The 8,318-nt window shown below is 41.0% G+C and overlaps 1 protein-coding gene across 1 annotated transcript in view; it reads left to right on the forward strand.

Moving 5' to 3' along the window:
• The first annotated feature begins 6,373 nt into the window (after positions 1-6,373).
• The window catches only part of ZNF521 (zinc finger protein 521), a 236,906-nt gene continuing 234,961 nt past the window's right edge, over positions 6,374-8,318 (forward strand). The window contains exon 1 of the mRNA XM_065752588.1: positions 6,374-6,396. The gene's annotated coding sequence lies outside the window, so the exon portion shown is untranslated. The remainder of the gene's footprint in view (positions 6,397-8,318) is intronic.

Genomic DNA, 8,318 nt, shown 5'->3' on the forward strand with positions numbered 1-8,318 from the left:
AATTGCACTTTCTGTTTTGTAAAATCAAAAAGGAAATTTCATGGGGAAAAGAAGTCTCGCATTCATGCAACATTAATGTTTAGGGAATAATGTGGTGTTTTGCCATGTTAAAAGAATTATTACAAACCCTTCATTGAGAAGCTCTAGAGATCTCATACTTTGGAAAAGAGACTTGATAATTGGATGTGCAGGAGGGGGAGGGAGATGTATGTGGAGGGTGTCACTTTTGGTGACAGCAACGAGCCTTTTTTTGTTTCTGTGAAAAAGAGTCTGATCTGGCCAAACTGGAAGGCTTTGAAAAATCTGAGGAGCAGGGAGCTGTGGGCTGGTGTGGCACAAGAAGCTGGAGCTTGGGGCAGAGTGACTCACACCTGGGCTGTGAGCTCACGTACATCCAGACAAATGTGTTCAGAGAAGCCAAATTCAATTTGTGATGCCCTTTCCATGGAGTGCATTTTTTACACACACGGCTCCTTTTTAAAGCATCCGAGCACCCCAGAAATCATTAATAAAACCCAGCAGTATGCATACCCCATATAGGAGCAGGGCTGGGGACCACATCATGGGAGCGGGGACCCCTGCAGTGACCCCATCTATGGCCATAGGGCTCCGACTGCCAGCCCCGGAACAAAGGAGCGAGCTGCGGGGCACGGGGTCGTGGCATCCCACCGACCTGCCGGATCTAGGGGCGGATCCCACGGCCTCTCCACGCTGAGCCAAAAGCAGGTCCCCTCTGCCATGCTGGTGGGGAACTTCGGCAGCGTGGGGGATTTTCTTCCCCACAACTCACCTTTCCACCTGGGAGAGTGTTTTTTCTGCTTTCTTTCTTTCTTTTTTATTTTTATTTTTTCAACATAAAAAGGGCCAAGAGCGTACAGAAAATTAACTAGGCTGGTTTACGGTCACGTGTGGGAAAGACTGCAAATGTCTGTGCATGGGTCATGGTTGGATTTCGCAGCGAATGCTTTTATCCCTGGAACTGAAGCTGCCACGTATTTTGAGATACCTGCTTGTTTCAGGGAGCCAGAGCTCTGGGCAGAGGAATGCAGGGAATCTCACCTCCGTTGCAGTACCTTGGGCTTGGAGAGCTGAACTGAGCGACAGGCAGAGGGAAAAAAAAGGCAAAAAACATAAACATGTAAATGTGACATCTGCGATTCCACTTTACCCAGTGTTTTACATGTGTGAAAATAGCGCATTGTCTTGCAAAAGTGAGAACTTTGGGGTTGAAACCGATGACAGAAATGAAGGAGACTTAAAAGGAAAAGCCTGGCTACAGAAACGAATTTAAAAGGAGAAAAAAAAAAGAAAAAAAGGGCTATGCCAGCATTTTCCTGAATGATAGCAGAGATGTATGGTAAAGAATAGGTGTTGACAGAAGAGAAACACAACCCTTTAATAAAGGAGGTGGGCAGGCAGACATATGAACTGCTGAAATTTCAGTGTTTCAGAGTCCTGTGGGTAGAGAACACTGAAACACAGAACAAAACAAGTAGAAAAGATCTTAAGAAATAGTCACCTCCTAAAATTCTTGATCATTTTAGATGCTGTTTCACTTGAGAAAAGAAACAATTATATATATATATATATATAGGAATTGCAAGGGAAAAGAATGTGGGGGGTAGGAGGGAGAGGGGAGGAAAGAGGAAAAGACACATTAATGCTTTGGTTAGACTTCTCTTTCAGATATCCTCTGCACTGTGTCATAATAAATCTTGCATCTTGCCTCTCAGCTGAGGTCTCTGCTGCAGCATTCTCCCGTTGCTTTGTTTCAGAGCAGTGTTTGCACTGAATTTGGGGAGTTCTCTAAGCAGCTGCAACAGCAGTGCAGTATTTCCTCACTATTTGTTAGCAAAGGGTGGTCAGAAAGCTGGCTTTCAGGGAGGAGGCAACGGGGGAGCCTTGCCCTGGGTGGTGGTGGCTCCTGGAGCTGACAGCCTCCTGACAGCCTCTAATGGCAGCAGGGTGAATGCGGGCAGCCTACTTGCAGGGCTCGGGATGTGTTTTTGATTTCCTGCTTCAGAAATGCATTTTGGCTAGCAAACAAGCGAGGCACGTCATTCTCTTTCTTCATATCACGAAATCATTACCTGCGTGCCCAATTTATGCTACGTAATGGACTGCAAGCATTCAGGAGGAGATCTGTGCTTATTGGCTATTCAGTTATGTGAACAAGACTAAAAATTATTGCAGTGGAAGAATGTGATTCAGTGTGATTCTGCCCTCATCTAGGCTTTGTAAAGGGTGCTAATTCCCACAAACTATGCTGTATTTGTCTTTCTCTTAGCTACTTCTTTCAATGCCTTTATTCTCCAGAGGTCGTGCTATTGTCTTCTGAAATTTTGACAGATCTTGCTTACATGTGAAAAGTGGCTTTTTATAAAATGCACGATTTTAGAAATCAAAGCAGTACAGGGCAGCAAATTGATTGTGATCATTCCTGCTCAGTTTTTCTTTTTTAATTTCATACATGTAAAAATAATGGGGGAAAAAAAAGACTACACCAAATTAAGGATCAATGGTCATTCAGAGGGGCTGTGTTTTGAAACATCTTAAAAGATGAGCCAATATTCTCACTTTTTCTGCAGTGCACTGTACCTTGAAGTTGCTGAAGTCTTACTACTAACATAAATAAGAATTCTTACATTAGAATTTTCTTCTGAACGAATGCATTTTTTTCTCCTGAAAAAGGACAAAATGATTTTAACACAAAAGATTTTAAGATAGTTTTTAGACTAGTTTCTTGCAGTACAAATCTTAAACGTGAAGTCATTGATTCTGCAGGAGGGTGCAGACTTCGCCTGGAGTCTCCATGTAGGCAAGGGGCATTGCACAGCCACAGGCTGTTTGCTGCCAGTCCTTGCTGGACTGGGGTTTCTGTCAAAAGCAAACAGGAATTCACATTTATCTTGTTCGAGAGTTTTATTTCTGGAGGAAGCAGGGAAGAAAAAGAGGTCATATTCAATGTAAATATGAATGCTGCTTCATGGTATTGTGTGGTGCAAAATGACTGCATGTAGTATTCCTCACTTATTCTGAGGCTTGACTGTGATAAAATACTTGTTTCCACCAATATTGGTAAGATTGTTCATCTGAATATAATCTGATAAATGCTACAGAATGTCTTCCAAATGCTTTAGTAGTATTTATCACTTACATACATATGCATGTATGTATATATTTTGGTATACCGATCCTCCTACTTGGAGTAACGTCTACTTTCGGACTCCTTTAGGAACAAGCGGATTTGGCTTACAGTAGAAACAGAGAAACACACTCTGAAGGTAGTTTCTTTGAAACAAAAAGATATTTTGAGGCGTACTGCTGCTTCTGGCATGCTGACAGTGTGTTTTAGGTTTCAAGAAGTCGCTAAAATGCATTGAAATTATGATGATTAATTTTGGACCTAAAGAGAAATGGGTAATGGATACATATCACTGACCAACTTTTAAATTTGCAAACCCCACTTCCAGATTTCTCCCTGTTAAAAGACGTTTAAACAAGTGATTCTTCTTTTTAACATCCAGGGACCCTATAATATTGCCTTTACGGATGCACTTCAGAGTTCAGCTAAAAGATCGTATTACTTTAAAATGGGCATGCTAAAACCAAGCACGCCTGGAGGAGAATTTGTAAGCACATTTCTGTTTGCCACAGTGCTGGTAGGTCAGTGGGCGGTATACGAGGCACCCATCTTTCTAGGAGCAGTAGGATTTCCTGCTGTTTTTTTCAGTAGTGACCTAGAAGGAGGTTAATGATTCCAAAGAACGACTTTTCCCTTAGGGAAAATTTAATCTTCTGACCTTTTTCTCTATCTGTCCATTCCTTTTAAGTCACAGACCCCCTTCATTTAGCTTACATCAAGCTGTTTTATTTTCTTCAAAAACATGGTTGAAGTGATTGCTTTTGCTTTCATTTAACCCTTGAACTGGATGCATTTCCAAACTAAATCATTGCCCAGAATACAGAATTGCTTGTAAGCATTTCCTTCAGATTTCTATATTTGTCTTAAATGTGATTGTCAACCCTCAAAATCACTTTGACAACTGACTAACTTCGAAAATGCATGCCTTTAATGTACTCTCGCAATCATCTCCGAGAGTTGCTTTACAAAAAGAACATGACAGGAATAAAGCAGCTATCGGGTTTTTTTTCCTCTGAGTTCTATCAAAATGCTGATGGGACTGGAGTACCGGAGTAGGAAATTTTATTTAAAGTATGTTCACCAAGACCGTCATGCCATTCTCTGGATTAAATTCAAGCTCATAAAGAATATCAGCATCGCGCAGTCAAACTCTTGGAGTGCTTTGTTTTGTTTGAACTGTGCAGACACTATTGAATCAAATTTGTTGTCAGAATACCATAAAACAGAATTGCAATTACGTTATTATTCTCCAAGGCGTTGACTCTCGGGTGCAAGGAGTTCTGGAGGGTAACTGGAAACAGAAAGTGCCTTGTGCTCAAAGCCGTCAACTTCCTTTTGCTGCGCAGCAGCAGACATTGTTTTTGTCTGTATTGTATTACACATGGTTATTGCCAACATAATAATTCATGAATATTCCCGCATTTTCAGAATTATAATTAATGCTTGATTTTGACACGATGACAAACTCATGCAGTACAGACACCCAGCCTGGGAACAAAGGAATCCCTGCACTGAGGCCAGGGCCCATCCGGCCCTGTGCTCCCAACTTCGCACAGCGCCCGGTGCAGGAGGCAGTACCCTGCACCTCATGGCAGCACTGGGGAATTTCTTCCCAACCCCAGCTGGCGATCAGCTCATGCCCTGAAGGATGAGGATTGATAGCCCTTGTAATTTTTATTCTAGCTAGTGTGGCTGCAGATGCTGTACTTAATCAAATAAATGTCTAATACTTCAGTAAAGCTAAGTGAAGGCTAAATACTCCTTTCTCTTGGGAAAAATCCTGAGGAAGGAAAAAGTGCTGAGAAATTCCACCAGGAGAGGCATGCGGAGTTCCCACTGCTCTCTCCCCTCTCAGGGGACTGCACTGGCGCATGGGGATGGAAGCGATTTCGGGCTGTGCAGGCCCAACCCTGGCAGGAGACCAGGCTCTGGGCTGGCTGTGTTCTGCTCTCTCTGCCTCTCCGTCCTGCCTCAAAAGAAGGAGCAGGAGAGACCCACAGCAGACCTTCTGTCAGAAAAAGTAATGGTTTTAGTGAGGAAAACACATTGCTCAGGATGGTGTGGGTCATAGGTTACTTGGGTTTTCCTCTGCTAGCCACTGTGTGAAGGGACAAACAGAGGATCTATGGGGATGGGAAGACATGGCAGAGTTACTCTTCCTCATCTCTTAGCTCTTGTTTCTCTTTTCTAATCTCTTCCTTCTTCCTTATTTTTTTTTTTGTACTAACGCATAGCAATTTGCCCCCAAAGCCATTTTCCATGATCTTCTGTAGCAAAAATAAATTCCACAACTCAGCCATATATTCTAAGGAAAACAACAACAACAACAACAAAAAACCAAACATCTCCATATATTCATTTAAATATCCTTCCCACTTATTTTTTTCTGAAATGAAACAGAATAGACAGGAACATCCGAGCTCTTCTGCATCAACTGATATTTTATGTGGCCCTAAAACTCCTCATCCTCTTCATGCTTCTAAATTAAATGATTTCTTCTAAGTCTATCTTCTAACTTGGTCCCATCTCCTGTTTCATTAATCATGTTTACTGCATTTCTCTGTGTTTCCTCGCTTTGCTATAACACAGTGACAAAAATACGACAGGATGTCCAGAAATGCAACTTTTACTCATGAAATCATGTAGTAATATTTTATGTTTAGCCATCTTTTTGGTTTTTAATGTATCCGAGTGTCTCATCTGCTTTTGTACGTTTTTAAGCTACTGCAATACGCTGGGTAGTTTTTTCAGTGAATGATGCTTATATTTTCCTAGGCTAATTAACTGCCATCAGTTCTTGACAATATTTTCCAGCACAAACTCCTCAGCATTAGTCTGTTTAATTTTGCCTGCCATTACGTTGCCATTCTATCCTAGTTCTCTGGCTTACTCCGGAATTTCTTTAGGTTTTGCCGAAATTCAGTTAACTCAATAAATGGCCAAGTGCTATCATGAATTTTCCCGTTTAGATCAATGGGCACTAGGTCTGAACACCAGCAAGCAAGCTGAGGCTGTAGCAGTGAAAACAAATGTTACCATCCTCATTCTGGAAGATGTTTAAGGTGGTTAATGAACACATTGGACAAACCCATCCTTATTGCTACTATTGATCCCAGGGGCAATTCAGAGTTAACCTCTCTGCTTGCACGACTGCTGATCCCTCTGCAGCCTGGGGAGCTGAGTGCAACTCTGGAACCTGCTGCTCCATAGCCGAAGCCCTGGTTCTGCCACAGCTGTCCCTTCAATTCCAGGTAAGCACCTTAACCTCCAGTAAAACCAGCTCATTTGGAAGTGGTGGGCATCTGCTAGTGTTTATAAAAAGCTTTCAAGGGGCACGATTCAAAGCAGTCTGATGTATATATATATATATAGTTTTCCATCCTCTAGTCAGTTTTTCAGCATAACTGGGTTTTAATTCTGGAGCTGCTGTGGTTTTTCTTCAGAGAGACTTTACTATAAGCTTTTGGAAACACTAAATAAATTGCATCTTCTGGTTCTACTTTATTGACTAGTTCGTTAACTCTTTCCTGTAGTTCTAAGAGGGCTGAGAGGATTTCAGTGGGAGCACTGCAGCTTTCCCTTCCTATCTGTGTGCCTCGGCACATTATGTGCAGCGATTCTCTGAACAGTTTCCTAGTACTGAAGTAAGAGTTACTGGTTTATAATTCCCAGGATCATCATTAGCACCTTTTTAAGAGATGGGTACAACCTTGGCCATTCTCCAGTGCTCTCGTACGGTAGCTGTTTTTAATGATAAATTACATATTTTTGTTAGCAGCTCACTTGTGCCGGTCCTTGGTTCTGTTAGAACTCTCGGATGAATACCATCTGGTCCGGCTGATTGACTGCAGCGTAATTTCTCGGCTTGTTCCGTCACCTTTTCTGATACTCCTATTTCTAACAGCGTCTCACTTTCAACACCTAAAAAGAACGAAGCCTTCATCCTTTGTTAAAGAGCTGAGCTGTTTAGCTCTCTTTTTTCTTTTTCTATTTTCAAATGCCTAATGCAGATGAGCATAAGGAAAAAAGAGATTGACTAAATATTTTTTTTGTTTGTCAGTTTATGAACATTTTATATATTAAAACAACAACAACAACAAACCTGAAGATGGCATTTGTCAGGGGATGGTAGTGTCAAAAGTCCAAAATTTCAAGTTCATTTTTATTTACTGTTAATTGTGAATTATACTTTGCAGTCGTGAGTCACTGTGGGTTATACTTGGGAAAATCTGCCAAGGAAAGCATATATAACATTTTTGGAAGGATTTCAGTGTTATATATTATGGCCAAGTAGAAAAATAAAGATGTGTGTGTGTTACCTATTGTCCTAGAACCTAGAATAGAAAGGCAAAGCAGAAGATGATCATCTGTGATAGAATATCTCTCTGACAAACAAGCAAATAGAGAAAAACAAAGCTATTACCATACGTACATGAAAATAGAGCAAGGAAGAAAAGTATCATAATCAGCATCAATTGGTAGAATGTTTCTCAGCTCTGCATATGTCTCTATGCACCTCCCCACTCTTCCCACGTAAACGTACAAATCTCTGCTCTGTCTGCTTTTATTATTCACGGTGCTTTCTGTCTATTTTACACTATAAGCTCCTCAGGCAGAAATCTTGTCTTTTCACATGCCCATAATGTGATATACATGCCAGTCAAACTGTTTAAATAGTAGTAACTGAGGGTTTTGTTTCCCTTTTCCTTTTCCTTTCATTTCCTTTTCATCTTTCTTTTTTTCCTTTATTTTTCTTCTTCTTTTTTTTTTTAACAAATGTTAAGTTAAAATCAAAGGTAATAATTAGTTTAAAACAGCACTCAGAGGCAGCCCCTGAAAAAGTGACCTTTTGAGCCACAACCAAACCAGCCAACTTTATTGTGTCTTGAGGTCAAGGCTCCTATTTCACATGACTTCAGGGTCTTTATGTGCAGACTACCCTGCAGTAAACCCCACAGAAAGTTATGATCAAGTAGATTTTGCACTTCAGACATCTACCAAGGAACAGAAACAAGATCCTGCTCAATCTGAAATGAAGATTCCAGAACCAGGCTCAGGAATGCAACAGAAAATTCCAAAAAGAGACCAGATTAAAATGCTGCAGCAAAAACAAACAAACAAACAAGGACCAAAGCAAACAAACAAACAAAAAAACAAAACCAACCAACCCAAA

The sequence above is a fragment of the Cyrtonyx montezumae genome, unplaced genomic scaffold (genome assembly GCF_038088225.1).
Source record: "Cyrtonyx montezumae isolate F1298 unplaced genomic scaffold, pur_monq_1.0 scaffold_8, whole genome shotgun sequence".
Taxonomy (NCBI): Eukaryota; Metazoa; Chordata; class Aves; order Galliformes; family Odontophoridae; genus Cyrtonyx; species Cyrtonyx montezumae.